Here is a 22832-nt window from a genome sequence, read left to right on the forward strand (position 1 = left end):
TGGATGTCCTCTCCCCCATTACAGTGTGAGATCTTCAAGAGCAGGGACTGCCTTCTGCCTTTCTTTGCATACCCACTTCTTAGCACAGTGCCTGGTACATAGCAGCTGATTTATTATCTGCCTTCTTTGTTTTTCATCACTCACGGATCAGTTAGTACTCCCTTGGGCAACCTTTGACTCCTTACCTTTCCCATCTCTACCAGTTTTTGACCACAGAAAAATTTTTCACTTTTCTCATCAGAGTCTCAGGCAAATGCCCTATTACAAATCCTTTGACGTCTTAAGGACGTGAATCAGAGGATCTCAAGAACACTTAGGCCCAGTGAAAGCTCCCTAGTCAGTCAACAGGCATTAATTAAGTGTTCACCAGGCATTGTGCCAACCTCGGGAGAAAGACAAAAACAGCACCTGTCCTCATGAAGCTCACATTTTACTTGGGGGAGAAAATATGTAAATATTTAAATATAAATAAGATAGATACAACAGAGTAGATTGAAGGTTATTTCCAAGGGGAAAGCCTCCCTGTGGAAAGTGGATTCTAGACTAAGGAAGCCAGGAAGGCTAGGAGACATGGGGAAGAGCCAGTATGAAGTCCCTGAGCTGAAGGTGGCATCATGTTCAAGGACGAGTGTACAGACCAGGGCAACTCACAGCAGAGGGAAAGGGTGGGGACTAAAGTGTAAAAAGACTGGACAGATAGGGAGGTCCCAGGTTATATAAGAAGAAATAAATATCAAATAGAGGAGGATTTTATATTTGGTCCTGAATGTAATAGGGAGCCACTGGAGTTTATAGAGGGGTGACATGGTCAAACCTGAAGTTTAGGAAAATCATCATTGGCAGCTGAGTGGCAGAAGAGCTGAGAACTAGGTAAGAAATAATGAAGATCTGCATAAGCATTGTGGTTATTTGATGGAGAGGACAAGATAAATGGGCAGATGTTGTGAAGTTCAAACAGCAAGATCTGGTTCCAGATTGGATATTCTGGGTGAGTGAGAGTGAGGAGCTGAGGGTGATGTAGAGGATGGTGGTACTCTGGACAGTGAGAGGGAAGTCTTCCTGAGGACATAGTGACTATCTTAAGTCAGGCTCTGCGGATTCCTATACTGAGACTGTTGGTGTAGCACAACCAGGGTAGGTGACCCAATTCCTGCCCTCACCCCCTTTAAAATTGACTTCTTTTGGTATCATCTGTATTGCTGCTTATATCCCTCTGCCTCCAGAGGGCCATGCATTATAATCAAAGAATAAAAAAGGGAGAGAGAAAGAAAGCAAAGAAAGCCAAGCTGACCAGTTGACATGACAAAAAAAAGTCTGACTTGAAATACAATGTCCCATACCCAGGGATTCCCATCACTGTGAAGGAGCAGGAGAGGGTGGGAATGGCAGGTGTCGTCTTCCGTCTCGTCTTTGGGGTCACGTTTGGACTTGATGATTTGTTTTCAATATTTGCTTTTGATTTTGTTGTCATTCTTTCAGTTTACATTGTTTTAAATCACTTTTTCGATCATTTACCTGGCTCTGCTTACTTTATTTTACATCAGTTCGTTCAAGTCTTTCCACCCTTCTCTGTTGTTTCTTACAGCACAGTAATATTCCATTACATTCAGTATACCACAATTTGTTTAGTCATTCCACAATCAATGGGCATTTGCTTTGTTTCTAGTTTTTTGCTACCACAAAAAGTACTGCTATAAATATTTTGGTGCATGTGGAGCCTTTTTTTTCATTTTTGTTTTTTTGTTATTGGCATCCTTGAGGTATAATGCTTAGCAATCAGAACTCTGGGTCAGAGAGAGTTTGGAGGACATTTTAGTTACTTCATTAGCATAATTCCAGATTGCCTTGCAGTAGTATGGTGATAGCAGTTACAGCTCCACCAACAATGCATTAGTGTGTCTTTTTCTTCCACAACTCCCCCTCAACATTGACCATTCCCTTCTTCTGTCATCTTTGCCTGTGCCTATATCTAGGAGAAGAAAAGGATTACATTTTGAAGTGAAATTCCACGTAACAAAAACCTCTAACATCCTTGAAAGTGCTCACAAATCTTCAGAATCTGCATGAAAAAAGATTCAGTCTAATGTACGTTGATCATTCTCTTAAAAAATATGGAGACAGCATGTACAAAATACTCTACAAAATAGAAGTGCTGGCTCTTTTTGTTGTGTAATTTCTAAGTATGGTTGTCTCCCCAGTGACTCTTCCCATGTGACTAAAACTAACGCAGCAGCCTGACAGTGTATGCACTATTCGATGCCAGTAGATCCCACTGTCCCACCCTCGCTCTGAGAGGCAAGATAGGAGATGCATTTGGGTTTTATAATTACACAGCGTTTGGCTTTGTTTTATTGGCATCTTTTGTTTATGTTATAATAGTCATTGTTTATATTGTTTTCCTGGTTCTGTTTACCTCAACCCATATTGGTAATATCAGCCTTGTTCATTTTTCTTTTGCATTTCTTATATTCATCATTTCTTATATGGCAGTAAATATCATTCCATTCATATACCACGATTTGTTTAGCCATTCTCAAATTAATGGGCACTCAACTTTATTCCTAGTTCTGTGTTTTTGGATTTTTGCTGTCAGGTTAACAATTAATACTTTGACATGTATGGGAACTTTCTTTGACCTCCTTGGGTTGTATGTCAGACTGTGGGAACACTGGGTCAAAGAGTATGAGCAGTTTGCTCATTTTTCTAGCATATTTCCAAATTATATTCCAGAATAATTGGACCAATCCACAGCTCCACAGTTTTTCAGTTAAGCAAAACTAGCTTCCCATAGTCCTACAACATTGACTGTTTCCATCTTTTGTCAGCTTTACCCATTTTTCGAAATTTCAGAATTTCTCAAAAACTCAAGAGTGTTTTAATTTACATTTCTCATATTATTATCTGAAGCAAATTTCATGTAACCATTAGGTTTGTAATTATTTTGAAATTTTTTCTCTTATCTTTTGCTAATCCATTGGGAAATAACATTTTCTTCTAACCTATTTGATAAGATAATATTTTAGTGGCTCGATTTTTTTTCTTCTTTACTTAATCACAAACTTTTCAATAGACTTTTTTTCTACTGTTTTATCACTTGACATGTACCTTTGCTTCAGCCAACCTACAGGTTAAATGTGCTTTTGGGGACTAGCCAGGAACCTAGCCTTCATTTGTAACATTGTTTCTTTGAGAAAAATATGTCCTAAATTCCAAATAACTGGCTCAGTAAAGAACTTTTGGACTACTTGTTTGTAAATTGGGAGAATGCCTGTATGTTAGTGGGCTTATAATGGAACATCCACATGAATTAAATCATAGATCTATCAAAGTATCAAAGTTAATCTCTTCTCTTGTCTTTCCAACTGGAATAGAAGTTTCTTTTAGGATAGCCGAGGCCATGTCTGATACTTTCCACGTATCTTCCACAAATACTAGGCTTGTATTAGGTGACAGTAATAGTAGTAATAAATAATAGTTGTTGTTATCCAGTCATGTCTGACTTGTCTTCTTCGTGACCCCACAGACTGTTGCACACCAGTACTTTCCATGGGGTTTTCTTGGCAAAGATATTGGACTGGTTTGCTTCTCCAGCTCATTTTACAAATGAGGAAACTGAGGCAAACAGGGTGAAGTGACTTGCCCAGGGTCATGTAACTAGTAAGTGTGTGAGGCTGCATTTGAACTCAGGCCTGGCACTCTTATCCACTGAGCCACCTGGCTGCCATACTGAATATATACAGTCCTTTGTGTAGTGGTTTATAGTTTTTATAGTGGTTTAAGGTTGAAAAGTGTTTCATATAGGTTGCCTCATTTGGTCTCATGTCCAAGGTGTTGAGGAATGATTGGCGATTGAGGTAACGTGATACAATATTTTAGTGGATAGAGTATTGGCCCTGGAGACAGAAAACCCTGCGTTTGAACCCTTTCATGTGCCCAACTAACTGTGTGACTCTATGCAAAACATTTTTACCCTCTCTGAACCTCAGTTTCTACATCTGATAATCACTGAGGTCCCTTCAGTCTCTAAATCCATGAGCCTGTAATCCAAGGCTGTTCATCAGATGAGTTCACTAAGTGCTCATGGCCTCCCTCCTTCTCACAGGTTGAGAGCAGCAATTCTTAACCTGGCCTGGGCTTTCAGGCAAGACCCTTGACTTTGGATAGGAAAAATTGACATTTTTACTTTGAGCATTTTCTTCAGTTACCTAAAAATATCACCCTGAGCAGGTGTCCACAGACTTGTCTGGACTCACAGAGAACTCTGTGATGGCACAGTTTAAAGCCTCCTCTTCTAGAGCCTGCTGTCTCGCCAGTCAAGACTCTCCACTGTTTCAACCACACTGGCTTGCCAGCCACTGTTACTTAGCATTTTGTCCATATTGTCCACCACTGCATTAGCTTTGGGGAAACAGCCTCACCCATCATTTAAAGATTCTTAAGCGAGAAGACATTGGAGTTGTCATAACTTTGCCTTCCAGACTTGATGGCTACCGAGTTACAATTCCATGCAGCCTGCAATCCAAACCCAGATTGGGGGTGGATAAAAGTTCAGCAAAAATATCCCTTGTCTTTGGCTCTTCCAAGTTTTGACCCAGATCAGTCAGAGGCCATTGAGTGCTTGCAATGTCTGAAAAGTTTGTTTAGTTCCCCAGGCCTCTCGATGCAGAGAAGCTGAGAGGAGCCAGTGACCTCATCAACTTGAGCTCAAGCCCAGCCTTTTCAAGTTAGCCTGACCCGGGTCTTACCAGCCCTCCTAGGACGAATAGAAGGAGCCAAGTTCCTTCCCCTTCACACTGTGGTTATCGCTACCCCCCTGAAATCAAACAGTGTACACAGCACCCTGTAAAACTGCTTCCTTGTGGGCTTGAATGTGCTTGCTAAGTAAACATCCTCCCGTGTTTTTGGAACTAAACTCATTTCTGTTTCCTGGTCATCCCATTCCTCGTCCCCCCCACCCCACACCCCATGTCAGTTCCTAGCAAAAAAGTGAGATTAATGGAAGAGAAATCCAAATTTGGGAAGTGGCACATGACGTGAGCATTTTTATCTTGCCAAATATTGCCAAAAGAAGCAGAAGGGGCATGGGAAAAGCACTGTATGTGTTTGTATCTATTTTTGGTTGGAACCTGTGATTTCCTTGGTATAAGTAACTTCCAGTATGGAAATTCCTTCCCTCAGACAAGCAACCAGTAATTATTAAGCATAGTCCCTAGGGATAGAAAGGCAGAAGGACAACAGTCCTGAGCAGAGCAGCAGCTTCTTCAAGGCTGAAGAGCCTTAGAGAATAGTCTGGGGGTGCTGAGAAGCTATGGGACTTGCTTATGGTAACACTCCCTGAGCCTCAGTTTCCTCATCTGTAAAATGATGCATCTCCAAGGCCCCTTGTCCAGCTTAAAATACAAGGCCTTCTAGTTTTCAGAGGCTGGTGCTGCTGTTAGCCTGCTAGCCACTCCGACTCTCACTGTGCATATTTAGATAAAAAAAAAAAAAGGCCCAAACCAAAGTCCTCCCTACTATCATTATAACACCTTACACATCACAGCTCATTTGGCACAGTCTGGGGACCTAAGTCAACATCTCAAATAATTTTTCTTTTTGCTAATATGTAAACGTTCATGCTTGCTCCTGACATCTGAGATCTGTCTGCCTTGCATCTCTTTCTGCCTCTGTGTCTATAGTTCCCTCTGCTGTACCCTTCCCTACTCCATCCCTGTCTCTTGGGAGATATTTGCCTTTTCTCTTTCTTGGTCTTTCCCTGTTATTTCCTCCCACCTATGACATACCCATCACTACAACAATAAGGCCACCACATCCTTGAGGTTGGGGGTGGGGGATGGCTGTAGTTTGATAGTTGACCCTTTCTCCCTCCCTGCCGCCTGGACCCTCCCTATCCAGCCTTTAGTTTTCCCTCCTAAAACAGGAGACTCCCTGGCAGAGCTGAAAGTCTTTTGTTTATTTGATCCTAGGCTCTTGGATAAATCAGGAATGTCCTGATGTGAACTCAGGCATGTTTTTCTTCCATGGAGGAGGAAGCAGAAGCATATGGGATTTAAATGGGCAGGCGACCACTCAGGGGGGACCTGTTTTGCTTCCATCAAGACCTTACTCACTTTAGTAGTCAAATCAGTAGGTGACTCCTTCATTGGCCACCTCTACCCTGGAGCCCAGAAGGTGCTAATTTAGAGCATTCCCGCCCCCCCCCACTGAGGACCTGGCACAGAGTACCTGGGCTTCTCCTGGAGCCCTATAGGGCCGAAATTAATTTCCATGTGGTCCTTGTTTCTGCTAGAGTGAGATTCCCGTGCTCTTCAACCCTCCCCCTTCCGCCGCAAAGGATGATCTCTTAGGCCAAAGTAGTTGCCAGGAGAAGGTTCTGACTGGAATTGGGCATAGGGTGCCTTGGGGGCAACAGCTGGTCTTTCTATTTCTTTGGCTCTCAAATAGTTACAGTATAGTGAAACTCTCCCCTAGGAACAGAACTACTCCCTGGTGCCCCCTCCATCTCCTACTCCAAAGACTTTTCCTAATTTCACACAGTATCTCTGAAGCCATTTTGCAATAGTGAGTGAAGCAGAGGTCCAACTGTGCTTGTCCACGATTACTGTGGCCAACTTATTAGTCCACGGGAGATTCTCATGACTTCAGGTTAGCACTTTGACCTTCAGGGCAGGAAAATATCAAACTATTGAGTTGTCTGTCTAGAAGGGGTTATTTTTATATACCTAGAGGGGGGCCAGAAGGCTAGAAACTATCGTAAGATTGCGGCATTATCCAGGACTGGATTTGGGGCATATTCAGACAAGCTGGGGTTAATGTACTTGATTAATTGTATTAATCAATGTGATGCTTTTTTTATTGGGGGTGGGGTGGGGAAAATGTCCGAGGGAAGTACTGGGGTGGGGAGAGGGGCAGTTGGTTTCTTCTCATTTTCTAGCTGCTGCTCCTAGAGAGGTGAACCTAACAGAAGCCTAATTCTAACTTGAACCTGCTTGTTCTGATGCTTTGCTGCCCCTCAGGCCTTCAGAAGAACTTTTCTCAGGAACATATGACTCAGCAGTTGAATTCCCTGGGGGACGGAGGCCCCTAAAGTCCTCCCAGCTATGGTTGGAGTCCACACCTCTGGAACTTGGCACCTGATCCTGGAAGAACAGAGGGGTAAGTTTGTTTCATTTTGGATTCCTCAGGCTACAGTTCATCCTGGCTCCCCGGATCCCTGGCAGAAGCCCCCATGGTGGGGGGAGGGTGTGAGGAGGTAATCCCAGACATCAGACATCAGATGGGGTTCTCACTTCTCACTATTCCAGGCCTAATAACCCTGAGAAATCCAGAATGAGGTGGAGAGGAACCTGGGTTTAGGAAAAAGCCAGCCCCAGACATTGCCCTTGACCCCTCTGTAGCAGAAATAGTTAATATAATGGTGGTCATAGGGTGGTGACTACTTGTGTTTTAGGGGACTCCAAAAGATGAGTTGATATGACATTTGGCTGAGCTCTGGGGACCATCAGTCAGAGTTAAAGCAAGGCTCTGCAGAGGGGCCTCAGGGGAAGAGGTGAGTCTTCTGAGACCAGGGGAAAGCCCCACAGCATCCAAGGTGGTGGGGTGGTGATGGGCCACCCAAAAAGTATGGCCAAGGAGGCAAAGTGTAGGCCCAACTTTTTTTTTTTGGTCTTGTTTGACCAGCCTTGGCACTGCCCCCCCTGGCTCTCCAGGGGAAAGCTGCAATTCTGCTATTGCAACACAGGGAGCAGACTGGAGAATTTAGATCTGCGTCACACAGCTGAGAGAGAGGGAGAGGGAGAGAGAGAGAGAGAGAGGGAGAGAGAGAGAGAGAGCTCCGTCGATAGGTCTGTTAGCAACAGCCCTGCTGCAGCAGAGAGAGAGAGAGAAGTAATATCAACATTGGGTACTAGGTTCTGCCAACCCACTTGCGAAGCTTTCAGAGATGTATTGGGGACATCGCAGCCCATGGGAGCTCAGGCAGAGAAGATGACATGCAAGGTGGCTTAGGTGGCTCTGTGGGGAAGGAGCCTGGACGGGAGGGGGGGGTGGCAGAGGTTGCGGGGCGATGGTGGCAGGCTTCACCAGGGACAAAATTCTGGAACGTTCTGTCCTGCGACACCATACGGCAGGTTGGATAGAGAGCCGGGACTGCGCAGGAGGCGACAGGCAGTTGTGACGGGCTCCCAGACTTGGTGGTGTGTACCCCTTCTTCCCCCACGTACGTATATTCTGGGATCGGGGGCGATTCTTCTGTGGAGGGAGGCGCTTTTTCTCCTAGACCCTTTTCTCTTGCTTTTGGCTGTTTCCCTTTCCTGGAGGGAATTTTTCCACTTTAATTTTCATTCTCCTTAGTGTTAGTCCAAACTGACATGGGTCATGAGGAAGGGAACAGACCCACCCCCTGGGCTCCTACCTCCATCCACACATTTAGCCCAGAAGGTGGTCCCTTTCTTCAGGATGGACGGATGACCCAGGCTGTTTTGGTGTCTGTCCGTCAGTCAGCAGAGTTGTGATGTAGAAATGTTGGGGGGGGGAGGTGTCAGGGAAAGAAAAGGTGAAGGGACAAGTTACTTAGGAGCTCTCTTTCTCTCTGTCTCTCTGTCTCTGTCTGTCTCTGTCTGTCTCTCTGTCTCTGTCTGTCTCTCTGTCTCTGTCTCTGTCTGTCTCTCTGTCTCTGTCTCTCTGTCTCTCTGTCTCTCTCTCTCTCTCTCTCTCTCTCTCTCTCTCTTTAGGTTTGGCCATAGTGGGGATCATTAATGTTTAGAAGGAGTTGGTAAGTGGAGTGGGACCTGGGTACTGGGGTGGGGGCTGAGGCTGTGGAAGGTTTGTCACTGCGTAGTTGGGGGAACAAAGTGGTGAGTGGTGACGCAGTCATGGGTACGTTGAAGGGGGCAGGGGATCGAGGCTCCCCGAACCTGCTGAGCCTGGCTGAGAGGGTTAAGGATGAGCCGAGAAGGGGAAGCCAGCATTTAGAGATTAAATGTCATCCTTCTGGCGTTGCAAAGTTGTTTACCTTGCATTCTCTGTGTCTCCATGTTGGCATCTCTCCAGTTCCCATGTGATGGCCTTCCCTGTACTGCTGCATCATTAACTAAGTGGCAGGGCTGGCCCTTCATTGGCCAGGGGAGGGCTCAGGCTCCAGACACTTCCTCCCATTGGTGAGAAGGGTGATGGCAGGTGAAAAGCTCTTTTGGATTGGTCGAGGACTGGGTATCAAATCTGAATTTCCATTTCACTGGAGAGAAATAGGGGGGTAGGGTGATGATGATGGTTGGAGCGTGGAAGGGGGGGCACTGAGCAGTTTTGATCTCTGAAAGCTCTTCAGAGGTGTGTATGTTTGTGCAACAGTGCCTGGGGGTGCTTTTGTCCTGAAGCTTCCAGGCATTTGAGGAACTGACATTTGCTCCATAGGTGTAAGATGAGCTTATAGCTGTACAAACTTTTAAAAAAAAAAAATTTTTTTTTTGGAGAGGGGAGAAGAGTTGATTTTAGGCAGAAGAGTTGACAGCCTCAGAAGAAAAGCTGCCTGGGCTATTTGATTTCAAAAGAGGGAGTTTCCAGCTGTCACTGGCCGCACCTTGGTGTTGCAGCAAAATAATTCCCATCTCCCCTGGAAATGCGTGGGCAAGGTAGGGCTGCGGCTGCTGTCTCCCAGGGCTTCCTGCTGCCTCCATACTGCTCTCTGGGGACCAGAGATTTGCACTGACGTCCAGAGATAGCCCTAGGTCCACAGGGGCCAGCGGTGGGCCAGCCTGTGGACTGAAAAGACTTGTCTTCCTTAGATCAGACCTTGGCTGGGTAGGTGGGTGGGTAGGAAGAGGAAGGATATGAGTGGAATGACCCCAGGATGTTAGCCTATGCACTTGCCTGCTTGAGTGGGCTTTCTATATGAGTTGATGGAAGAAGAGCTTTCTGACCTGTATCTTCTCATCTAAAGGGAAGAGGTTTGGGAGAGAGAAACTAGGGCAGCAGCTGTTGGCTTTTGGGGGAAACAGGAGTTGGTTGGGTGCGGGAATATCTGAAAAAGAAATGTTTATAAGGATCTTCATTTAAAATGGATGTTCAGGTAAGGAATAGGCCCCTTGAGATCAGCGCTCCTCCCTCACCTGCAGACTCAGCCCGTGCCCTGGCCATCTAACTTTTCATGCAGCCCAGCACCGCACTGCACCCCAGGTTTTTGACCGAGGGCTCCTGCCACCCTATGTCTTATGTAACTATGTTATATGCCTTCTCTTGTCCTCTGGCGTGCCCCCCTGCCCTCACACCCTTGGGGTCCAGAAGACACAGAAGAAAGGTCCTGACTGGGGTAGAAATTAATGAACAATGCTGCTAACCAGCCCCGGAAGGGTTGCGCAGTCACAACACCAGCTGGATGTGAGGACAGACTCTATTCTGTCCCTGTCTTCAGTCTTTGTCACCTATGGTTTCCTGGGAACACCTGCCCTGGAGACAGAGTGGGGCCTTTCAACTTCCTTCTGTAACTCAGCTCACTTGGGGGGATCTTTCCAAAGGACAAGGTATGATGACTAAAAAAGTAAGATTTTTTAAAAGGTGGGGGGTTGGGTGAGATGGCACAGAGTTGCTTGGTCCTCTTTCTTTCCCTTGTCCTTTCTTGTTGTTTGTCACTGGGTCCACAGAGGTGTTGAATCGGAATTCTTGACCATTTCTCCTCTTTGGGAGTTTCCATCGGTCCCTGCCTTGATGGAGTGGGCTTCTCTGGTCCTGCTGAGCCAATTGCGCAGAATGGGCGGGGGCCGGTGGGGGGAGGGGAAGGAGGTAGAGAACTAGGAGAGCTGCAGAAGCAACAGCAGAGGACATAGTGGAGATTGCGGCAGTGATAGGAGGTTCTCAGAGACAGAGCCGGGAAGATTTTGTTGTGCTCACCACCCTTGCCCAAAAGACCTAGACTTGGAGAAACATGTTTATTGTTCTTGGTCCCGGGACCCTGCCCAGGACTGCTGGCTGTGTGGGGTAGGGCTCTCCTAAGTCAGAATGTATTTGGAGGCACAGACTGTGATAATCCACTCATCAGAGAAAGTCCTGGAGCACTTTGGGGTGGGTTTGTGAAGACCTTTGGAGTGAGTGACGTAGCACATAACACAAGAAGGCTTGGTCCTGTGGGCCACTGTTCCCGGCAGCCCATTCTCCTGTCACCAGCATTGATGGCATGTGAACGAGTGCTTACTGGTTTCCATGATGTCTCTTGTTTGTCAGGAATAGTGATTCTTAGATCTAGAGCTGAGGGACTTGAAAGGTGACCCCTCGTTTTAGCAGTGATGAAGTCGAGGCCCAGGGGGCCGAGTCTCCTCTGTAGTTGCGTCGGTAGTAGTAAATACCAGAAATAGGGATCGACCTCGCATCCTCTGACTCCAAACAGAGTTCTCTCTCTGCTGCCCCGTGTAGACTCCTACGTCATGGCTATAATTCTGCACACCCGTTGGTTCTTGTCTCTGTATCTTTACTACACCCCACATATGCCAGCCCATAATGGAAAATTGGGAGAGCCATTTGGGAGTGGGGAGAAGGAAGCTAGAATAAAGGGCCCTGTAATGCAAGGATTGATGGGTTGATTCTTCTCAAGGAGTCCCCCTACTCATTGTTTGCTCCTCTTTTTTTCCATGTGTGCACATCCTTCCAGCATCCCTGAAATTTACCATCATTTCTCCCCAAAGAGCCTCTAGGGGGCTATCTCTCCCCCTGCACCTTGGTTCGCAGTGTTGAGACTGGCCCCCAGGTGGTCTCTTTTGGTATTGTGGCCACCCGATGATTCCTTCCCCCACCTCTGCTCCTTCTCCCAAGATTCCTCACGAGTCGGGGGAGATCCTGGGTCCTCCAGGCCAGAGCCTGTGGGCAAGAGTCCGTCCATGGATTGTGTGTCTGCCTAGACCAGCCCATCTTAATACAGAGATGCTTGTCACCAGAAGAGTATTCATCAGGTGACCGTCAGCGGCAAGCACTTGGGAGACCCTCTCCTAAGGGTTGCTACCTGTGTCAGAGGAGGGAGTAGCCATCCAGGCGAAAGGACATCTTCTTGGTAATTTTAAAATAAGGGTGATGATCAAGGGTGGTTCAGTTTCCCTTGAGGCTCTTTGTCCAGGGAGAACATCAGTACTCAAAGTCCCAAGTCTGCATGTGCCCTCTCCTGTTTTATTCACCCATTAAACCGACATTTATAAAACAGCCTGCCATGTGCAAGGCCCCAGGGGAGAATGGAACATGCTGCCTCAAGAAGTTTACAGTCTTAATTGGTAAATGACGTAGGGAGGAGAAAGGATGGAAGGGGAACCTCTGATTTCATTGGTGTAGGGACTTCCCAATGGGGACCCTCCTTTTACCCATGAATGCACATCAGTGCCTGTTCTGACACTTTGAGAGCTGCCTGGAGCCCCAAGAAGTTCAGTGACTTATATAGGATCATACTGCTAACGTGTCAGGCAAGACTTGAAACCAGCTCTTCTTGTATCTTTCCACTGGTCACCTTGTCTGTAATATAAAACATGTACATGGATAATTCTGCAACTTAGAAAAGGTGTGCAAAGTACCATGGGAGGGGAGGATCACTTCTGGAGGTAAGTGGTGGGAAATTATGGTATTTGGCAGCTGGATGGTACAGTGGGTAGGTAGACCTCTGAACTCTTCAAATCCTGCCTCAGACACCGCTGGCTTGGTGAACCCTGAGCAAGTCACTGAACAGCTCTGTGCCTCAATTTCCTCATCTGTAAAATAGGGAGAACAGTAGCACATGCCTCCCAGCATGATTGCAAGAATCCAGTGAAATGCTATTTGTAAAGCCCACCACAAACCTCAAATGCAAGCCATCATTCCTTGGCTAGGACACAGAATACAGGAGCAGCAGAAAGGAGAGATGAGGCTGGAGAGAACAGGTTGGGGGCCTTTTCTTTCATGGCCCAGAGGAAGAACTGGCCCTCCTTTCCTGCTGAATTCCTGATGACATGGGTATTGTGTCTTGAGATCAAAAACACTTGACCCATATGGTTTCGTTTGATCCTGCCTTCAGAGGTCAACAGGGGCAGAATATTGTTATCACTGTCATGCAGATGAGGAAATGAAGGGTCCAAAAAAGATGAATTGGTTTACCAAGGTCACATAGCAGGACTTGAATTCAGGTCTTTCGACTCTGAATTCCGTCTTCTTTCTTCTGTTTCATGAGTTTCCCGTCCACCTCTTCCAGGATCTCCCTCCATCCATTCTTCCTTTCCTGTCTCCTCTGCCTTAAAAAAGAAAACAAAAAACTTCCCTTTGGCCCCACAACCCTCTTTTGCCATTGGCCTATCTCTTTACTTTCTTTTGGTGCCAAGTTTTTAGAAAGATCTATCTGCACTAGCTGGTCCACTTCACCACCCACTCACACCTTAATCCCTTGTAATCTAAATTGTAGCCCTACCACTCTACTTAAAATGCTCTCTGAAAGGTCACTGATGACCGACGAAATCCATTGGCCTTTTTCAGCCTTTGTCCTACTTAAGCTTTCCGTGTAATTTGATTCGTTGCCAGCCCCTCCCTCCTAAAATCTTCTCCTCCTTTTGTGGCACTGTTGTCTCCTGGTTCTCCTTCTACCTCTTTGATCCCGACTACTCTGCCTCCTGCAGTGGCATCACTTCCTTCTCCCAGCTCTCTTAATCTCGGTATTATTTCCTAAGGTTCTTGCTTTAACTGTCTTCTTTTCTATCACTACACTCTCCCCCTCAGACCATCTGTCTCCCTTAGACGCACCACAGCACTTCCATAAAGATAACTCTCAAATCTTTATCTCCAGCCCCAGCATTTTATGGATTTTCTTTCAAATTCCAGTTATCTTTTGGTAAATACCTGTCAGAGATAGCATCATGTAATGGATAAAGAGTCATGAAGATGCGGGCTGGACTGTGTGACCCTGGAAAAATCAGTGTCTTAAGTAACTTACTAAGACTTTAAATGGTAGAGAAGGGGCTGCCCTGTATTTGTAGAGGAAGTTCCTCAAAAGACATTCCTTAATACCAATATAATCAGAGTTCTTATTTAAAAAAAAAAATAACTAGCTAGTGGACCTCTGCACTTGGATGTCCCACTGCTACCGCAGATATGACGCAGCTGAAATTGAGCTGGTTTTCTCTCCCCTCCCTTACTTTTACATCAGACTTCCTTATTCCCGCTAATGGCACCATTGGCCTTCTGGTTACCTAGGCTTGGAATCTTGTCATCCCTCCTCAAGCTTCTTCACTTCCATATACAGTGAATGCCAAGCCTTTCCTAGTCTCCTTTTGTAATATCTCATGCTTTTTCTATCGCCATCTTGTTTTATAAGATCATAAATTTAGCATTGAAAGAGACATTCAAAGGCTATCTAATCCAGCCCCCCTCAGTTTACAGATAGGGAAGGTGAGACCTAGAGAGCAATGTGCCAGGTCATGCAGCTAGTAAGTACAGAAGCAGTTAGATAATCTAAAAGGCAGAAGTTATGACTCTGCCCTGCTCAGACATTTTATCATGATTCCTCAGTGTGTGTGTTCATCCTTCACTGCCGAAGAAGACCATGCCATGAGAGAAATGATGACATGACTTGCACTTGACTTTGTTTTTTGTTTTTTGTTTTTTAAGTGAAGGAGGGCTGTGCAGGTCACCAGCCTCACTTCTCCTCCAGAGCCATCTGAATCCAGTGACCAGATACTCATCAGGATGACTGGAGATGACCCAGGATGAGGCAATTGGGGTTAAGTGACTTGCCCAAGGTCACACAGCTAGTTAGTGTCAAGGGTCTGAGGTGAGATTAGAACTCAGGTCCTCTTGACTCCTGCACTGGTGCTCTATCCAATGCACTACTTAGTTGCCCCTGATTCCTCAGTACTTGCAAAATCAAGTCTAAGGCATTCTAGTTTCTCTGGTTCCAGTTCTGTTTCCAGTCTTGGTTTTTCTGGTTACCTCTAAATGTACCTGACAGCATAGTCCTCAAGGTATAGGACTCTGGGCTGTAGAGGTCAACTTAACACTTGTTTTGGGCTCACCTTCTCAAATGTTAAAAAACTGTGACTATAGAAAAAATGAGAGAGGGGCCATCAGTGTTAAGTGACTTGCTCAGGGTCACATAGCTAGTGTCTAAGGCTAGATTTAAACTCCGGTCCTCCTGACTCCAGGGCCAGTGCTCTATCCACTGCACCACCTAGGTGCCCCTATGGAAAATTTGGTGGAAGAAAATAGTTCTATAAATAATTGTTGGCATTGTAGTTTCAAGACTTACAAAGTACTTTGTGTATGTTGTCTCCCTTGATCCACTTGACACCCCCATGACACTGATTTATAGATGAGGAAGTGGAGACTCAGAGATCTTAGGTGACTTGTCCATAGTTGAGCAGCTAGTAAGGGTTTGAAACAGGAATTTGGGCCTATGTCTCTTGACAACTACTCTCTACTAGGCTATATTGCCTCTCACTTTCACATTGCCTGATTACATCTAGCAGACCTTTGGGGGCCAAGAAATGGTGTTCTGCAAGCATACTTGGTAGAAACAGAGGCGATGAAAGCTTGTGCATGTTACTCAGTCCTGCAGATGGGAAAAACAACTCTGAGGGAACTCTCTTGCCTTGAACCCTCTTGAAGCTGAAGCCACACGCTTCAAGTCTTTGCTGTCTGTGTTTATCACCAGGTACAGTGGGAAGAGCATTACATACAGTCAGAAAACCAGTGTTTAGGCCAGTCTCCAATACTCAGTTTCCTCAGTTTCCTCACCTGTAAAGTGGGCATAAGCCTGTTGGTGCTACTTACCTCATAGGTTTGCTGTGAGGAAGGCTCACTAAGACACTGTATTTCATGCATACTTGGGTTTCTACATCAGGTGGTTGAAGCAGCATTAGGGTACAAGGGAGCAAGTGGGGATTCTCAAAGATAGGGCATAGAGAATTAGGGAGAATTAGTTCTGTGGAAGTCCCATTGAGAGCCATATTAGTTTTCCCTCTAAAGTCTCCCCTCCCAGAGTGTCAATAATGACTGTCTGGTTCCTGGAGACAGTGAGCCCTGTGGATAGAGAGAGTCCAGGTCCCCTGCCTTTCATTTCTGGGGCTTCAGGAGCAGAGATTGACAAACCTCTGTTGATAATTGCGGGAAAGGAGAGGCACCCTAGTGATGGATGCTGGGTTTTGTTTTTTTCCCCCTTGGAAGATGACTCATTATGTTGTGAGCCCTGAGAGGGAGCTTTCAACCTCATGTCCGATGCTCCATCGACTTGAAAATTAGCTTGTTTGGGGTCAGACTGAAGAAGGGACTGGGACCAGAGTCTCAGGGTCAGACCGCATGATAGCCCAGTGTGTACCTCAGAGGAGAAAATGCCAGCCCTTGGGGTTTAGAAGTGAAACCTGCCAGGCAGTATTTTTTTTCCTCTAGATCTTCCCTCCCCAAATGTCAGGCATGTTTCTTGGGCCAGAAATCCTCTGAGGATTTTCCTGTAGCCCTGTTGGTCAGTCCTTGAGCAGGAGGGCATGAGGAGACATCCATCTTGGGCAGTGGGCCTTTCTGGGAGTTGTCCATATCACTTTTGGTCAGTGTCAGGGTGGAGGAAACCAGCCACTGAGAAGGCATATTAGTGCCCCTACGTCTGTCTGTGTTTCATTGAGGCACTGAGATGTGTCTGTCAGAGTCTGTCAGAGCTTCAGTCGCTGGCTTCTATTGGAGAGCAGACTAGGGCTAAGCTAATGGTCAGTTTACTGGAAAATCAGTCTTGGGATCCCATTTTCCTTCTATGTCCAAATTTGGAGCAAGTTTCCACTTACTGATTCCTTTACTACTCTTGTGGTGTAAAGGGTCCTCAACACAGTTTTTTCTGCATATTGTCAATGAATATTTATTTGTTAAGCGTCTACTCTGTTCTAGGCACTGTGTAAGTTCTGGAGCCATAGGATTCTAAATCTTTCTAGAGCTGGCCATGCTAGACATAATTTTATTTCTGGTTCCTTATATCCATCAACCCCATCATCTCAGGGGTATGTGCGAGGATGGGCTGCTCTTTGCCCCTGAGTCCTGGCTGAACCATTACACAATCCCCTCCATTTTGTTTCCCCGGAGTCATCAGATGAGGGTAGTCTGTTTGTGGTATGGGCAGGTCTCTTCTGTTTGGGGGGACTGAGGAAGACAGGCAGATCAGGTTATATTTAGCTTGGTATCCCTTTCTTTCTCTATCCCCCTTCTACACACACTTTTTGCCGTGCCCTGAAAATGAAAGTTAGAATAAAGTCTCTCATCTCTATGCCCAGTGGAGCATCCTGAAAGTTCATTCCAAATTCTGTCTAGATTTGGAGAGGAGGAAGTGTGCAGGCTGGTCATGAACTGTGAAATCTGACCAAGATGACATTCATTCTCAGAAGATAGGGATAATTCAGTTCAGTTCATCAAGCTATGTGCAAGGCACTATGCTAGGTGCTCAGGGTCCAAAGTCAAGAATTAATGGTCCCTGTCCTCAAGAAGTTTGCAAGTATAGTCACCCACCACCCTAGATCCTCTCCTATTTCTTCACCATCCTTCAAAGCAAGCCTCCATCACATGTATACTCACCCTCCAAATGTTTTTAAAAAAACATAACAGGAACAATCAGGGAAACCCTTTGACTTGTTGGATTGGGACACCTTTGGCAGACCTGGATATGCTCTCTGACCTTTGCTTTCCATCTTTACAAAAGTATTCACTAGGAGTACTTTTACTCCTGTGACTCAGGTCTGTATAATATGTATGATGTGAGCATCTTTGCATTTCAGAAAGCTCTGCAGGCCAACAGACCAGTTCTTATCAGGAGAAAGAAATGGGCCTCCTCAGATTTGGACTGTGCTTCAGATGGTGAGCAGGAGCCAGTCCCAGAGCAGCTAAGGCTGTGAGAATTATGTCTCCAATCTCATCGCTACACCCTTAGTGACTAGTCCTCAGCTGAGTCGTGAGCAGTCAGTTGGTCCAGGGCTCAGCTACACAAGCCTGAGCTCACTCTCTCCCCTTCCTTCCTTGCAGGGATTCAGGCCTCGTTCCTCTTGGAGGGCCTTTGAGAACCTGCCCACCTACATGATGAATCCCAATTCACATGAGCATTGGTGGAGAGCCTCCACGGTAAGTGAAACCGTCATGGCCCAGGAGGGACTGGGTTGGTCTCTTTTGGCTCTAACAGCAACAGCCACAATAATAACTATCATTTGTATAGTGCTTCGATGTTTACAGTGCATTTTACACATGTTATCTCATTTGATTTCATTAGAAGAGATATCCTGAAGGCCTCCTGTGGTTTTGGCTTGTCTGTGGTCCGTGTGTTTGCCAGCTTCTTTTAGGCCTTCAGAAATATACGTTCATTACTCATTTCATCCTTTCCAGTCCTCGTATGGGTTAGATTTGCTGTTGTACTGTTGAAGGGTTAAATATGCAGGAGAGGTCTTGATCTCTGATCCCTAGTCCATTCCTTCAGCTTTCAGAAGTTTGTAATTTTTCTTGCTTTTTTGGGGGGAAGGGGAGGAGAGGGGAAGGCAAGGCAATCCGGGTGAAGTGCCAAGGGCCACACAGCTAGTTAAATTTCAAGTATCTGAGGCTGGATTTGAACTCAGGTGCTCCTGACTCCAGGGTCTTTGCTTTATTCACTGCACCTATTTTCTTGCTTTAGAGAAGAGATTGGTGGAGAGGGGCCAGGACACAGTGTTGTCTTCATGGTCTTGAAGGTCCTGTTGATCCTTACTGTCTTTAGACCTGGAGCTGCGCTAGAGTTTGCTTGTTAATCCAGGCTAATTGGTCTTGAATGTGGCTTCTTGCTAAGTTCTAGTATCATGCTGTAGTCTTGCTGGGGACCTTCTGTGTGTGTGGACTGATGTTGCTCTCATCTAATGTGGCTGTCGCTCCCTCCATCCAAGGGGAGACCGGCTGGATCCTCATGGGTGATATTATCAGGGAGCTGATACCTAAGAGGGAATTGCAGCCTTTATCTTGGTTGAATTATGTGACGAAGAGACCTCATGTTTTCTTTCACATAACCTCCCTTACGGCAGATGCTGATGTAGTGAAGGAATCCATGGTTCCCTTTGGGAGGAAATGAATTAGTCTTTTTTGGCTCAAACAGGAGAGAAAATACCCCACAGGCACCTCGTGACTTTGACTGTCTGTGATCAGTGTTCACCTACAAAGCCAGTTAGATAGCATCTCTCTGAGGCTCTGATCTTGGGGGTCCAGTACATTGTGGAAAGTGCTGGGGGTCAGAAGACAGCTTAAGTGCCCATGATGGGAACAAAGACCCAACTGTACTTCATGAGGGATCTCAGCTTCCAGCTTCTGCATTTCCTGTTTGCCCAGCGAGTTTTCTGACCTGCCTCCTCATATTTTGACCAACTGGGTCCCCTAACTTTCCTTCTTCTTCTCCCTTTTATTTTTCTTCTATGCCTATCCCTCTTAGGAAAAGCACCAAGGGATATGAGCAGAGAAGCATCTAAGTTGGAGATCATAATAGCCTTCGATAAAAGCCCTGTTAAACACTATCCCCAGTCTCCCTCTACTCATTTTTGAGTTTCTGAAACTAGCTGTTCTAGAACAGAGAATAGAGAGCTGCCCACAAAAGGAAGTTGGACTCTTGGACGAGCATGTCCTGCTGTGAGTTTGGATGGGATGGGCAGTCTGCTATCTTCTGTTGCTGTCCCTTTATCTCTCACCTGCCCAACTGGCCCCAGCCTTATCCTCAAGCTGAGCTGCTTGGTCCAGGGACTTGTATGTCTGTGGCAGAGAAAACTATTTTAATATGATGTGAGCTGACCAGTGGGTCATTGGGCTGCTTATTAGAAAATTAGCCCTGCTTAGACTACATGGGCCTTCACCCTTTGCCTTCCTTCCAAATGAGCGAAGCTTGGTGTCACTGGTGTCACCCTACCGGATCCTGACCTGTTAGCTCATTTGGTGGGATATCCCCAAGTAGAATTCAGTGAAGGATGTTCCAAAAAGAGGAGGACAGTATGGTACAATAGAAATAATAACCACTGACACTAAGAAATGAAGATGACAGAAAAGTGAAAGATTGCAATTTTAAAAATTTCAAAGGTGAAATAAAAAAATGGGCTGGCATCAGATAACTTGGGTTCAAATCGCACCCGTGATGTGTCAGATTTTGAGAAAGAACCTGCTTAGTTATGCATCTGTGAAATGAGGGGGTTGGACTAGCTGGCTTCATGTCTTCCAACACTGATAAATCACTGCCTTGCTTTGTTTCCCCATACTTTTGTGGAAATGGGATCAGGAGGGCTAGCAAGGTGAGTAGGGGAACAGACTGAGGGGAGTTGGCAGGAGGAGAAAGACCCGCTGCAGTCTCTTACCATCTTGCCTAGGAATAAGCAGGGTAGGGAGGTCTAGGCTTTCATTGCTGGGTGTATTGGTTTGTAGCTAGAACTATAATGGGAAGAGGGTGGTTGGAGGAGGGAGGAGGAAGGTAACTGCAGGACTTTGAATTCTCCTGAGTAACTGAATGGAAACTTTGCCCCACCCCATCCCCTTTATCCAGAGTTTAGGACTTCAGGCTAGTTTTCCCAGCTCTGTGGCCCTTAGAGCCCACTTGGGGAGACGGGCATTCAGGGAGGCGGTGCCAGGAGCATGAAGCATCCTCCTTTGATGCTTTTTTGCTGGTTTTCTGTCTTAAAAATGAATGACCTTTGTTCCAGTCTACAGCCTCGTTGGGGGCTGTGATCTGTAGGTTAAACTGTGGAAATGGGTGACCAGACCCTGGGCTTCCATCTCTAAATTGCTAGTTTACTGACTGAGTCACCCTGACTCTCAAGACCCTGATTGCCCTCTCTCTAAAAAAAAAAAAAAAATTTGAACCCTGTCCAGCAGGCCGATTACAAAACATTTCCAAGCAGTTGACACACAAGTGATACAGTAACAATAATAGTGACGATAATAAAAAGAATGATGATTGGCGGTACTAGGGGTTGGTCATGTTATGGTGACAGTGGAGACGGCAGCCCTTTGGAGCACTGGCCACGTCATCAGGAAGTCTCTGCCCCTCTCATAAATAGGACCTGTTCTAATTAGCCACACCAAATTCGTCTGCGTCAGGAAAAGAATCCTGCTTTGTATTTGGATAATGAGAGAAGATACCGTAAGAGGACTGAGCCCTTGATCTGATGGCTCCCCCCCCCCCCCCCCCCCCCCCCCCCCGCCCAAGCACTCCTCAGCTTCTGTCAGGCTGGTCTGGCCCAGCCTTGTCTCGGGCTCAGAATGCTTGCCTCTCCGACATAGCCTGCCTGAGACTTTTGTCTTTGTGTGAGGCTTTGAGATCCTCCTAGGAGGATTAGGAATTCGTTTCAGGTACCCTGCTTTTTCATTCACTGTTCTTATTTCTTCCTCCCTCCCCCTCACCCAACACACACATAGACAAAGAACTTGGCAGATAGGAGTTTCATCTACATCTAGGTGGTTGGGGCTTTCTGGAATGAAATCCTCTCTGTGAATAGTTAAGTTGTTGCCAGGAACATGCAGATGTGGAAGCAGACCAAGCCCCTGAAGAGGTCTCCATTGGGCCCTGACCTGGGCTAGGTAGAAACCAGGGTGCTGGGGTTGGGGCTATAACTAGATGTGTCTGAAGCTCCCAGTGGGAAATGGAGCCTTTGGGGATGTCTGGGTTAGCCCAGCGGGCAGTTGACCTTCCTTTGTCCAGGGCCTCCCTTGGCAGAGTTGGAATGTGGGCAGAGGGTAACATTGTCTCTGCTGAAGTTTCAGATATCACCCTAGTGCTTCCTACTTGTCTTCTCCTAATTATGCGCCCATCACTCCACTCCATCTTTATCTCCCCCACCTCTAGACGATGACTTCCCCTTCCCCACCTTTGTTATGGGATCCTAAAGTCTGGGACTTTTTTATATTGCCTTCTTCTTAGAGCACATTGATAAGGGAAGGGTCAGCATTAACTAGGGATGACCCCAGAAAAATCTGGCACGTTCTTATTGTCCTTTATACCCCAAATGCCTGGAAGCCTTGGAGACATCCTTTGGGTTTCCTCTGAGGTCTGGCATCCACAAGATGCCAGTTATTTGGGAGGAATGGAGGAGGAAGGTGTCTGGGCTTCATTGTCTGTGTGTAATGAGGACTTGATTGGTCAGCTCCATCTTGAAAGTTAGTCGTGGTTCTGGATGACCACAGGCTAAATGGTATTGTGAAATGTTAAGTAGGGATCTTGGCTCTGGCCAGCACAGAGGTCGCCATGGCAAGATCGAGACTCAATTCAGCGGCACTCACAGGGCGTGCTCTCTCTGATGGGTGCTGACTGCCTTCTCTCCCCTGCTGTGTTTCCCAGAGAGGAGAGGCCACCTCTTGCTATTTGCATCCAGGTGACCACAGGGTCCTTAATCTTACTCTTCTTTTCTTGGGCTTCAGGAGTCTGTAGCAAATGGGGTTTAGGCCTGGTTTGGTTTCCTCCTCAAAGGGTCATGCATGAGGGGGTCAGTAGGATCCTGAGAAATGGTTCAGTCTCTCTAGCTCTAGATCCCGTGCAGGGCTGATTGTGATGTACAGGGGGACCCAAAGAAACGTCTAGTGTGGAGATAGAGTGAGTGAATCTGGGGTACCTGGCAGTCTATCACTGTCTCAGCACAGTACAGGGGAGAGGGTATGGGGTGAGTGTGGCCACCATTGGGGAGGTAGGGACAGAAGTGGGGGAGAGAGAGGAAGACATATGGGGGAGAAAAGAGAAGAAAAAAAGAATAGAAAAGAGGGAGAGGGAGAGGGAGACAGAGAAGAGGATAGAAAGAGAGGAAACAAGAAGGGAGGGAGAGACTGTCTTTCTGAAGGAATAAGGATGTGTGGATATCGGGTCCATAAATGAGGCATGAAACTCTGAAATGGGG

The 22832-nt window shown here is 46.3% G+C and overlaps 1 long non-coding RNA gene across 15 annotated transcripts in view; it reads left to right on the forward strand.

The window, feature by feature from the left end:
• The first annotated feature begins 6899 nt into the window (after positions 1 to 6899).
• LOC140529366 (uncharacterized) overlaps positions 6900 to 22832 on the forward strand; it is a 35074-nt gene continuing 19141 nt past the window's right edge. For 5 of the 15 annotated variants that reach the window (XR_011975519.1, XR_011975532.1, XR_011975527.1 and 2 more), the window contains exon 1: positions 8014 to 18078. This is a non-coding gene — a long non-coding RNA (uncharacterized lncRNA). The other 10 variants (XR_011975529.1, XR_011975533.1, XR_011975525.1 and 7 more) reach the window with 9 other exon arrangements.

This window comes from Notamacropus eugenii, chromosome 2 (assembly GCF_028372415.1).
Source record: "Notamacropus eugenii isolate mMacEug1 chromosome 2, mMacEug1.pri_v2, whole genome shotgun sequence".
In the NCBI taxonomy this organism is placed as follows: Eukaryota; Metazoa; Chordata; class Mammalia; order Diprotodontia; family Macropodidae; genus Notamacropus; species Notamacropus eugenii.